Here is a 13,809-nt window from a genome sequence, read left to right on the forward strand (position 1 = left end):
TTTTTGTCCAACAGGACATTTGTGTACCACTCAATGTTTAAATACATCTTTGGAACAATTGATGCTTTTAAAGACAGACACATAGCTTCAAGGTTGAGAAGTTTCAGGTCCCCATATTCATACTCTTTGTACAAAACCTTTCTTTTAATCTTTTCTGGTTTGCCGTTCCAGACAAAATCGAAGACCCTCCGCTCATAAATCTTAAAAAAGTTTTGTGATGGAGCTGGTAACGACAAAAACAAATAAATAAATTGAGGAATAATTAACGAGTTGGCAATAGACATTTTACCATACAAGGTTAGGGATTTCCCTTTCCATAATTGCATAATTTTGTCCAGCTTTCTTAGTCGATTATCATAATTTACTGAGCCTAGATCTTCCAGATTTTCTGGGACAACAACACCAAGTATGTTAACTGGTCCATCTGTCCACAAAACAGGCACTTTGCATTCCATTCGAAAGGACGTTCCCTTTAGATTTCCCATCCTTAACATTTTACATTTATCATGATTAAGCTTAAGGCCAGATTGCTGTGAAAATATGTCCAAAAGATTAAGAAGGTTCCGCAAACAATGAGGAAAAATTTTATCTTTGTGAATCAGCCTTTTCTGACATGAACTTCATCAAGAACAAACACAGAACACGCCTCACTGATGCACATCTGCAAGACTCACTCAGAGTTGCAGTGTCAAGTTACACACCAGAGTACAACACACTAGTTAACAGCATGCAATGCCAGGCTTCCCACTAACTGACAAAGAAACAGATAACAGATTTGGTGTCCAGTTCAAAGTGTGACATGATTTAAAAATTTGAGAGTTTACTTTTGTATTTTACATGAGTTATTATTTGTACAAACATGGTGCAAAGTAATTCATGATTTGTTAAAAAATGTTGGTGGCTAGCTAGTTAAAATGGGATATTGTGATTTCACAAGACTGTCTTAGAAGTGATCATTTGAAAATGTTCAATTTGAAAAATGTGCACTTGGAGAAAATATAAAAATAAAGTGTTGCATATTGATATTTATCTGTTTCTATATATATTTATTGTGAGAAATCATTAAGATGATCAGTGTTTCCACAAAGATAAATATCATTAATTATTAATAATAACAGAGTTAAAGGTAAATTGAGCAAATTGGCTACTTCTGGCAATTTATTTAAGTGTGTATCTAACTGGTAGCCCTTCGCATTAATCAGTACCCAAGAAGTAGCCCTTGGTTTCAAAAAGGTTGGTGACCCCTGCCTTACACCAACTTGTTATATTCTAAATATATAATTTTAGCATATATTATTATTCCTTTCTGGAAACATCATTCAAAATATAGTGTTAATTGATATATATATTTTATTATTATTTTTAGATTCTTTTTACAAAAACAACAAATAAAGGCAACCGGCCCCTAAACGCCTTGCTCTAATTTTAAGTATAATATATATATATATATATATATATATATATATATATATATATATATATATATATATATATATATATATATATATATATATATATATATATATATATATATATATATATAATTAATTTAATTTAACTGAGTAAAGCTATTTATTTCTGTAAAAGTCCTTTAAAATATTAAAAGTTATTCAATAATGTATTATAATGGAAAATAAATTGAAAAAACAATGTTAATAGTTAAGTATCATCTGTTTTTGGATAAAATAATTAAAATATATATTGTTATTTCATATTATTGTCGAAAATGTACCAAGTTCCAACCATATATAACTTTTTATATTCTAAATATATTATTTCAAACATCTGTACTTATTTATTTCTGGAAACATCATTTAATACTCTCATTGTAATATATGTATATGTATATCTCAAAACATCTGTCCCCCTAAATGCCTCATCCCAATTGTTTTTGTAAAGTAGTTATTTATATCTGTAAAAGTTATTTAATACAGTATTAATATGCAAAATAATGTAATGTAAAATGCAGGCCCGGCCCTAACCAATCTGGCGCCCTAGGCAAGATTTTAGGTGGCGCCCCCTTAAGAAACCGAATAGCTTTGTCTTTGACCTTTTTTTTTACTTAAAGAAAGCAAATTAACAATCAGAATAGTTAACAAGATAAAAAAAAATATGGATAAATGAATGAATACAAAAAATGAATATATGAAATACAATATTTTTTACATACATAAACACAAAATAAAACGTGTCAACAAGTTGCATAAAATAAATTAAAAATACAATATAAATAAGGCACTGCACAAAACAAGATATCAAACCAGTATGACTTTAACAACTATATTACAAAAAAGAGGATCCTACAGAGTTCTCTATTTGTGCTTTTTAATATTGCATTAACTAGAATGACTTACAAATTGCTGTACACCAGGGAGTACTGTAATTACCTAACGTTACATTATTATTTTCCATAACAATTTAGCCCCCTCCACAATATTAACCCGACGTTAAAACAGAACTAGCTATTTATTGATTAGCAATTGCCGAATCATGTAACATTAGCTTAATGCTAAAAATACAGGTTACTATCACATTCTGTAACAGACAAATAATTTCATGTAGGCTAACGTTACCTACCTGCTACCTGTCTTTTTCTCGTTTCTCCCCTTCTTTTCTCCCCTGGGTACCTGACAGTTTTGGCCGTTTTGACATCTTGAGTTGATTTTTTTTATGTGGTGACGTCCAAAAAGAGTCATGATACGGGAAGGGAGGGGGCGCACCGTGCCGGGGGAGGGGGGGGGGGGGGGGGGCGTAATGTTGTAACAAATAATATTTCTATTAAATAGGCTTTACTTTGCATTTTAATTAACGTGGGATTATTTTATGTATTTAGAAATAATAGTACCAACTTTTTTTTTCTTTTTTCCTCCAACATTTGTGGCACTGGCGTGGCGCCCCCTGATGGACGGCGCCCTTAGCATTTGCCTATACGGCCTATGCCACGGGCCGGCCCTGGTAAAATGGCATCCCTGCTACTGAACACTTTACCCCTATTTTCAGATATTATTTTTATGTATCATCTATTTCATAAAACAAAAATACATTGTGTATTATTGTAAAATACAATGTAAGCATTTTTTATATTCTAATTTATCACTTTATTTTTGGAACATTATTTTTTCTGTAAAATGTATTACAAATACTGTAGTTGCATTTACCATTATGAGCTGAAATTATACAAATAGGCCTGCCTATTAAAAAAACCTAACCCCTAACAAGTGTAAATAAACTGCACTATGAGTAAAAAATAAAGGTGCAGTGGAATTACCCTTAACAGATGGCTTTTCACCATACTGTATACATCCTAACCTACTGTATATGTGACTTTTTAATTTAGCAGGAAAAAAATGAGATCCCAAGGGGACAATTAAAGGGATTAAAATGTCAAGAGTTGTTCTGCACGGTGACAAAATCTTCCACTGTAATTAGAGTTCACATACTGTACATTCTCAAACAGCAGTGCAGGCTGAGCAAGTTGCGCTTCACAACCATAGGGGACGCGCTGGAGCAACCATTGGTGACGTCATATCTGTCTCATCGCCATACCAAATAACCTTTCACCACATCACGACTACCTCAGGTCCCTTTTCCCCCCTGGCCTTTAGTCAACCGCAATGGCTATATTGTGTGATGCTACCAATGCCAAGTTTAGTAGGAGAGAAACGCAAGGTTGTATCATAAGTCGTATGAACATGAAGAATTTATGCAAAGAATAAACTCCTGGCTGCAGAAGAATCAAACATAATTTGTCTGAAATAGTCGATTATGTGCAGCTACCGGAAGACTGCGCTTTTACAACACATATTTTGGGTCAGCGTGTTCCCAACCTTGCAGGTGGTAAACACCTCTTGATCCTCTACTGTGTACACAAGCTGGGAAATGAATACATCCAAACAGATCCTGAATGATAGCCAAGGGGTTATTTCAAACAGCATCCGCCGCTTGCAAAAATTATATGTGAATTTTGTATTACAAATATGAAGTTGTAAAGAAATGTTGTGATTAATTATGCAATGTCACTAAAATTAACTGACATTATTTTACAAATATGCGCAGTACAGCCACAGACTATAAACATAGTCAAAAAACAATATCTTATGATTTGATATATTTACATCTTACGCTTATCCGAGGTCGGGTCGCGGAGGCAGCAGCCTAAGCAGGGAAGCCCAGACTTCCCTCTCCCTAGCCACTTCGTCCAGCTCCTCCCGGGGGATCCCGAGGCGTTCCCAGGCCAGCCGGGAGAGATAGTCTTCCCACCGTGTCCTGGGTCTTCCCCATGGCCTCCTACCGGTCGGACGTGCCCGAAACACCTCCCTAGGGAGGCGTTCGGGTGGCATCCTGACCATCAATCAATCAATCAATCAATGTTTATTTATATAGCCCTGAATCACAAGTGTCTCAAAGGGCTGCACAAGCCACAACGACATCCGCGGTACAGAGCCCACATAAGGGCAAGGAAAAACTCACAACCCCAATGGGACGTCGATGGGACCAGATGCCCGAACCACCTCATCTGGATCCTCTCGATGTGGAGGAGCAGCGGCTTTACTTTGAACTCCTCCCGGATGACAGAGCTTCTCACCCTATCTCTAAGAGAGAGCCCCGCCACCCGGCGGAGGAAGCTCATTTCGGCCGCTTGTACCCGGGATCTTGTCCTTTCGGTCATAACCCAAAGCTCATGACCATAGGTGAGGATGGGAACGTAGATCGACCGGTAAATTGAGAGCTTTGCCTTCCGGCTCAGCTCCTTCTTCACCACAATGGATCGATACAGTGTCCGCATTACTGAAGACGCCGCACCGATCCGCCTGTCGATCTCACGATCCACTCTTCCCTCACTCGTGAACAAGACTCAGAGGTACTTGAACTCCTCCACTTGGGGCAAGATCTACTCCCCAACCAGGAGATGGCACTCCACCCTTTTCCGGGCAAGAACCATGGACTCGGACTTGGAGCCTCCTCTCCAGAACACCTGAATAGACCTTACCGGGAAGGCTGAGGAGTGTGATCCCACGATAGTTGGAACACACCTTCCGCTTCCCCTTCTTAAAGAGAGGAACCACCACCCCGGTCTGCCAATTCAGAGGTACCGCCCCCGATGTCCACGCGATGTTGCAGAGTCTTGTCAACCAAGACAGCCCCACAGCATCCAGAGCCTTAAGGAACTCCGGGCAGATCTCATCCACCCCCGGGGCCTTGCCACCGAGGAGCTTTTTAACTACCTCTGCAACCTCAGCCCCAAAAATAGGAGAGCCCACCACAGATTCCCCAGGCACTGCTTCCTCATAGGAAGACGTGTTGGTAGGATTGAGGAGGTCTTCGAAGTATTCCCTCCACCGATCCACAACATCCGCAGTCGAGGTCAGCAGAACACCATCCCCACCATACACGGTGTTAACATTGCACTGCTTCCCCTTCCTGAGGCGGCGGATGGTGGTCCAGAATCGCTTCGAAGCCGTCTGGAAGTTGTTTTTCATGGCTTCTCCGAACTCCTCCCATGTCCGAGTTTTTGCCTCCGCGACCGCTGAAGCCGCACACCGCTTGGCTTCTCGGTACCTGTCTGCTGCCTCCGGAGTCATATGAGTCAAAAGAACCCGATAGGAAATCTTTCTTCAGCTTGACGGCATCCCTCACCGCTCCAGCGGGTTCTAGGATTACCGCCACGACAGGCACCAACCACCTTGCGGCCACAGCTCCAATCGACCACCTCGACAATAAAGGTACGGAAGATCGTCCACTCGGACTCAATGTCCAGCGCCTCCCTCATGACATGTTCAAAGTTCTCCCGGAGGAGGGAATTGAAAGTCTCTCTAGCAGGAGACTCTGCTAGGCGTTCCCAGCAGACCCTCACAATGCGTTTGGGCCTGCCAGGTCTGTCCGGCATCCTTCCCCACCATCGCAGTCAACTCACCACCAGGTGGTGATCGGTAGAAAGCTCCGCCCCTCTCTTCACCCGAGTGTCCAAAACATGAGACCGCAAATCTGATGACAAAACTACAAAGTCGATCATGGAACTGCGGCCTAGGGTGTCCTGGTGCTAAGTGCACATATGGACACCCTTATGTTTGAATATGGTGTTTGTTATGGACAATCTGTGACGAGCACAAAAGTCCAATAACAAAACACCACTCGGGTTTGGATCCGGGCGGCCATTCTTCCCAATCACGCCTCTCCAGGTTTCACTGTCGTTGCCAATATGAGCGTTGAAGTCCCCCATTAGAACGAGGGAATCACCCGGGGGAGCACTCTCAAGTACTCCCTCAAGTGAATCCAAAAAGGGTGGGTACTCTGAGCTGCCGTTTGGCGCGTAAGCGCAAACAACAGTCAGGACCCGTCCCCCCCACCCGAAGGCACATACACACAATTATTCATACATACATACGCACAATTATTCATTCATACATACATACATACATACACGCACACATAGGCACATATGGTCGCACATTCATACACAAATACTGTACATACATACACACACACGGTACGTACAACCAGACACACATTCACTGTACATACACATGCACATATACATCCTGCATATAATCACGTTTCATCAAACATATATAATGTTGTGAAACTGGGTAAAACACGGCACACTGATAAAGCTTAACCTATGTTTATACTATAACAATCTATAAGGTTAATATAGTCCACTCCTCTTTCTTCCCCATTTATCTGCTTTATTTTTTAATTTGAGTAGTGGTACCTAATAGTCAGGTGAAGACTGAAATATACAAAAAACTAATACATTTTGCCCATAACAAATAATGCAAATCAATTCCAGACAACCAAAAATAATTAACACAACATATTATAGAGAATAATTGTAGTTTTACAAGTAGAAACCAATGTGAAATACATATAATAAGTTAAATAGATCAATGAGCGTTGAACATCACTTTTACCTTTCTATACAAACGCCAGCGTTGTAATTTGCGCAAGTTCTTTCTTGAATTCAATAGTGTTTCTCACCTTCTTTATCAAAGCGCTGGCACTTGTAACTTTCTTTGGCCCCATGATGGCTTGTTTAGCAGCCATACTCAAGAAAAGCAGCACAGAGACTGTTAAAGCTTTTGAGCTAGCACTAAAGAGCTCAGCAGTGCGCCTGAATGCCTCATCATGTGAACAGGACATGTATAGCCATGAGCACCGTGCTTCATAGGAGGAAGAAAGAAGACATACAGTATATTCATCCTTCTGTGTACATTCTATGAACAAATAAACACACACAAGATGATCAAAAGATTCCTTGGTGGGAATTTGTCTATATTGTGCCAACTCTATAAAAACTCATACATTCTTCACGCAGAGAGAGTCACTCCTTTGTGCAGAATTATATGCAGGAAATAAACTAACGTTAGGTAGCTGGCTGGTCGTACGAAAAACGAGATGTCATACGAAAACCGGAGCAAACCTTGGACTTTTGTACATATTGCTATATTGTTTACAAACTTGAAATAAATCCTAGAACACATGAGGGCTTTACAGACATAAATTCAAACACAAAAAAAATGACATTTTGCTTTTTTTTTCACTGTTGACTTTATTTTGCTCAAATATTGTATAATTAAAATATGTTGTTGATATTCTTGTATTGTCTTATATTGTTGTATTTATTCTAGTTCTGTCAAAAGATACATTTCTTATATCCAAATGATCACACTTTAGATTGTTAATTAATCGCAGTAAATTTGTTGCTTGTAAAAGTTTTATTGTTGTCACGGCGCCTGCGCAGTCCCGCATGCCTTCTGCTGCGAGCACGGCGCCTGGGACTAATCAAGACAAGCAGCATAAAGACCAGCGGACCCGAAGATCCTGTGCCGGAACGTAGTTCACTCCTCGTAGTAAGCATCCCGTCTCTGGCTCCCCTCCCGCGTACTTTCTCTCTCTCTGTGCCTCCCCAGTTCCCACGTCTTATGTCCTTTGTGTTTCCCGCAGTGGTTTTCCTTTCTCCCGTGATCAAGCTGTGTGCCTCAACTTCCTTTTGGATTCCGGACTGCCTCCCTCGATCCTCGAACCCTGCTTGGACACTTGGACATGTTGACGCCTTGCCATACCCCCCGCCACCCCCCCCCCCCCCCCCCACACACACACATAGTCTCACGCACACACTCTTGGAATTTAGTCACACTCCATTCTCGAGTTTATTATATTATTGTTTATTATTATATACTGTATATATATATATATATATATATATATATATATATATATATATATATATATATATATATATATCCATCCATCCATCCATTTTCTACCGCTTATTCCCTTTTGGGGTCGCGGGGGGCGCTGGAGCCTATCTCAGCTACAATCGGGCGGAAGGCTCTATATATATATATATATATATATATATATATATATATATATATATATATATATATATATATATATATATATATATATATATATTAATCACACTTTAGAATTTTGATGAATCAAAGTAAATTACGTTCTTTCAAAATTTCAATGAACTTTAAGAAATAACACTGTTTTACTTCTTCCCACACCCTTTTGGATATCTTGAACTGTGAACTGTAAACAACTTTACTACTATTACTGCTAAATATTTTGACTATATTGTCAGAATGTCATACGTGAACATCTGACGCATGTCATTTATTTGTTCAAAACTTGGGAACAGTATTATGTAAAGTTGTATTTAAAGCCAAATTTGCCAGCGAGCACACTAGTCTCCTCACTCATCTTCGTACAACACCCTGTGCCGCCTTTCAGGTAATGATCCACTGTTTAGGTAAAGGTGCAATAATCTGCGAGATTATTCGGTGTGTACATGATTAATGCAATAATATTTGTAATTAATCTCCGACATTAACGCATAAACTTGGACAGCTCTAATTTACATATCGTTCATTATTGCTAGCAACTTGTCCATAGTGTACCCAGCCTACCGCCCGAGTGCAGCTGAGATAGGCTCCAGCAAACCCGCGACCCCGAAAGGGATAGGCGGTAGAAAATGGATGGATGGATGGGATATTGTAAGTTAGTTATATCTGTTATTTTATAAAAAATATTGTTTATGTATTATTATTATTATTATTTAAATTTTATTATTATTCTTCAATACATTTTGTTATAATATTTATTTTTGTTTATTTAAATTCTAACCAAGATCGCCAAATTAAAGGCAAAATCACAACGTTTTAAGCAAAAAGTATCTAACGGCGTATTTTCTTGGCATTTGCATCATCCATACTGTATGATAGATAGATAGATAGATGGATAGTACTTTATTGATTCCTTCAGGAGAGTTCCCTCAGGAAAATGAATCACTGTAATAGAGAGAGTGTTATGTAAAAGATCCCCCCCACCCCACACACACACTCCCCCTTTGTGAGAAATAATAACAAATATAGCTTTTTTAAAATTGAGTATGTGTTTGTAACAATAAAGCATGGTTAGAGGTGAGACCACACCTTGCTGCGCTCTCATTGGCACACTGGCTGCATGTGAAGAAGGGGCACAGCATACACATGCATTCAAAGAGCTCCTCAAGCAGGACGGTTTTGTTTAAAAGCTTACTGTGCATGGGAGGATTCAACATTTACGCAAGACTGCCTTTTCTCCAAGACATGAGCAAAAGCCAATTTTTACATTGCGAGTAAGTACATCATTTTCTATTTTCTGCCTGTAGCTTACACATCAATATTTTACGTGACAATATAATTTGATGAATGTGCATTTTTATTCAAAATGTACTAACAGGATGTGACATATGAAGTTAATGTTTATTTGTGTGTCTCTCTGTGTGTGTTGTGTTTGTGTGCACAAAGTGTGCAGTAATAGTCCAGCTGGTCAATAAGAACATCCATTGCAATCCTAACATTACTATCAAGATCAATATGAATTGTTAAAATAATGCACAGCAATCAACTCTATCAAGTCAGATTTGAGCAGAAGTGTGGTTTCACTCTCTTATCAGCAAGTGTCTTTGTGTGCTTTATCATTAAATCATCATTACATTTGATACATTTTAATTCAATTATAATTCATTATGATCAGCACCTAATATAATTATAATCTAATAAATAACAAGAATCCTTGCATAATTTTGTTACATTTATACTACATTTCATATCACTAAATCACTTTAGCTAATTTGGTCATTGACTACATTTTATAATGAACAATCAATGCATGTTTTTAAATGTCTTGGACTTTGAATGTTAATATTTATGTCATTAAAACATTTATCAACATATTTTGGCCCTCATTCAAAATAAACGGCAACATATCTGATTATGCAATAACACTGCAGCTCCCTGGAGGCTTTACGGTGGTGCATCAAACGAGGTGTAAAATTGCAATCAACATATCACAACCGTGAAAGGGTTCCTTTAAATTCATTTAAAATTGTACGACAACAACCACACAATTCTGCCACAGTATTACACTGTCCTACACCCTGTGTGTACAATATGGACACAAATGCAATGACATCATGGACAATTATGCAAAAATGACTTTTTAGGGATGCTCTAATTGTGATATGTTTTCCTAATGCAATTCATCTGGCAGCCCAGGGGCCAAAACTGGCCTGGAAATGCAAGGTCAGTTTATTATTGTTTATAAATTGTTTATTTTTTTGCAGCAAAATCCAAAAAAACACTGGAGTGCAACTGTTTTATGGAGGAACTTGGACCACTTTAAAGACATTGGCAGATCATTGCATTGACATTTCAACCTAGCTAACAAACATAAAACACTGTAGTCCAAACTTGTTAAACTGAGGCGTTCCTCAAGGCACCCCTCTACTTTTTGGCAGCGTCAATTTTCTTTTGTAATGTGATTTATGTAACTACCAGATGCAGTCAGTGGACATTTGTTCAACTTCTTTAGTTATACAAGTAGGGTTCCTCAAGGTTCCATTTTAGGTCCTCTCTTTTTCATCATGTTAGCTATTCGACTGGTGGCCTGCGAGTTTATCAGTTGAAAAAACATTTTTGCAGCAGATTCTTAAAATGTTGTCATAGAGATTATCTTTGACTCGCTTTGACTTAAGTCCTTAAAAAAAGCAGAGTGCTCCTGTAAATAGACCAAAATCAAATGTTTTCTGCAGACATTGGTTCTCTGAATATACAAAATAAGACTAATAGTGAAGGGAGAAGTCCGGCCCCCTGGTCCTTAGCTTTTTTTAAATGTGGCCCCCAAAGCAATTTAATTGAATATCCCTGCCCTAAAGTCTTTATGAGCACCAAACATGAGGAAAAACTTGGAAATGTGGCCCCCAAAGCAATTTAGTTGAATATCCCTGCCCTAAAGTCTTTATGAGCACCAAACATGAGGAAAAACTATCACCTCCCTTAATTGTTTTGAGAAAAAAATAGCTTAAAAGCTCGCTTTTGATATTCATGACATCATGAAGGAAAAACTCTCCAACTCATGGACATGATCACCTCTGACCCAGCCTGACTCCACCACCAAGATAGTCTTGCAAAAAAATAAAATAAAAAAAATAAATACAATTTAAAAAATCTGCAGGCTTTGCTTCACGTCTTAAAACAAATCTGGCTCTCCATCCTTGATTTAGCTAGATATATGGAGCTGCGGGTTAAAAAGTTTAGTTTTTGTTTTTTTTGCAAATAGGCCAACCTAGCATGAAGTTGCTGTTAAAATGTGAGTGTAATGTTAGCACTGTAGCTAACATAACTCTGCTACAATAAGTAATGCTAACATTTGTTTCCTTCTGTACCACTCCTTACAGTTAAATTTTTGTATCTGATAATATGGCATCTATTATGTTGAACAAGGGCAGATTTAGAGCCCAATCTACTAAGATCCAAATACCACGCATTAAACAGTGTAAGCAAACTACAAAATTGTGTGTACTATTAGTAGGCGTGTTGTGTGTGATTTACTAAGACTGCATGTACAATTGAAAAGTGGTGGAGGCCGACTTATTTAAACAAGGTTTTTGCGTGTACTATGCAGTTCAAACCTGCAACAAAATTGATTATGTCCGCATCAGAGGTAGATGAAGGTCTTCCGTATCTGACGTAAAATTCTAACTCTCAGGAACATAATCGAGCAACGCCTACAATTTAACAAGAAACTACACATCATTTTTTTGTAGACTTCAAATAGGACTTCGGTAGTGTACATCGGCCTCAGTATGGAGCATAGCAAAAATCTATGGACTCCTACAAAAATGTATTACTATCTTCTAGAGTTTGTACAGTAACTCGTGCTGCTGCACCTGTCATTCAGAGTACTTCAACATCATCTCAGGTGTACGTCAGGGATGCATAATGTTGCCCCTGTGACGCGCAAAGCCATGAACAAACCAAGCTTTGAAATGAACTGGCATGACACTAAAATAACTGACCCAGATTTTGCTGTTGACTTGGCCCTTCCTAGAGACACAGCAAAGGCTCTACAGGAGATGGCAGTTTGTCAGACACAGCAGCTAAGGTGGGCCTCAAGATCAGCACTGAAAAAACAAATGTCATGTCAGTGAAGGAACAACACCCTCTCACTTTGCAAGTGAATAACGAAACTGCAGAACATGTACAGAGCTTTACCTACCAGGGGAGCATTCTATCCAAAAAAAGAAGACACATGAATTGATAGTTCAAGCAGGTTGGGCAAAGCTACAGCTGTCTTTCGAAGACTGACTAAGATCTGGACATACAGATCCATCACATCAAAGAGTAAAATCATTCTATACAACTTCTAAATCATCCCAGGAGCCATACTGTATATGCCAGTGAGGCATGGAAGATGACAGAGGCACTATCCCAAAAGATCAATGTTTTTAATCAAAGATGCCTAAGGAACCTTTTAAACATCACATGGAAAGATGAAGTCCCAAACGAAGAGGTGCTAAAAAAGAACAAAACAAATTCCGCTTAGCACTTTCGTAACGTCGACTAACAATGTTCGGCCACACTTTAACGATGGAAGTGGGAAGACACCCAAAGTCCTCACTAGTGAACCACAATATGGTAAAAAGAAAAGGGCAAGGCCTCTAACCACATGGAGGAGAACAATCACAAATGATCTGGAGTAAATGGGACTGAACTTGGAAGAGGCAAAGAGTCTTGCTATGGACAGAGTGAAATGGAGATCTGCTGTCGCTGCTCAATGCCCCGCAAGGGAAGGGAGGAACTAGGTCAAAGTATACAGGGGTTTTACCACAGAGACACTCAATCATTGACAACACAATCATGTTTTGCTATGTTTTGAAACAAGCAGCAGACATGTATCAATTTTTACCGGCATTTTAGAAGCCGTCCTGCGGTGCATATATATTGAAAAAAAAATGTTGTGCACTGAAGGTGCGCTCATGGGAAAGGCAGCGGCACTAATGGCGGAAAAGAAAATGCATATTGCAAGAAGTTTTTTTCACGTAAGAGGTATGTTGATAATATATGTGCTAAATGAAAAAAGGAACGATATTTAAAAAAACACCATCCATTCATCCATCTTCTTCCGCTTATCCGAAGACGGGTCGTGGGGGCAGCAGCCTAAGCAGAGAAGCCCAAACTTCCCTCGCCCCAGCTACTTCGTTCAGCTCTTCCTGGGGGATCCCAAGGCGTTCCCAGGACAGCTAGGGAGACAAAGTCTCTCCACCGTGTCCTGGGTCTTCCCCGTGGTCTCCTACTGGTCGGACGCGCACTAAACACCTCCCCAGGGAGGCGTTTGGAGGGCATTTTGACCAGACGCCCGGACCACCTCATCTGGCTCCTCTTGATGTGGAGGAGTAGCGGCTTTACACCAGAAGATACAAAAAAAACATCAATTTAATTTGTTTTAATTAGCCTCTTAATTCATCCAGCAGCT

General features: G+C 39.2%; 1 protein-coding gene across 1 annotated transcript in view; it reads right to left on the reverse strand.

Moving 5' to 3' along the window:
* Positions 1-13,336: 13,336 nt before the first annotated feature.
* wdr93 (WD repeat domain 93) overlaps positions 13,337-13,809 on the reverse strand; it is a 41,751-nt gene continuing 41,278 nt past the window's right edge. Inside the window, exon 21 of the mRNA XM_062024627.1 lies at positions 13,337-13,736. The gene's annotated coding sequence lies outside the window, so the exon portion shown is untranslated. The remainder of the gene's footprint in view (positions 13,737-13,809) is intronic.

Source organism: Entelurus aequoreus, linkage group LG02 (genome assembly GCF_033978785.1).
Source record: "Entelurus aequoreus isolate RoL-2023_Sb linkage group LG02, RoL_Eaeq_v1.1, whole genome shotgun sequence".
NCBI lineage: Eukaryota > Metazoa > Chordata > Actinopteri > Syngnathiformes > Syngnathidae > Entelurus > Entelurus aequoreus.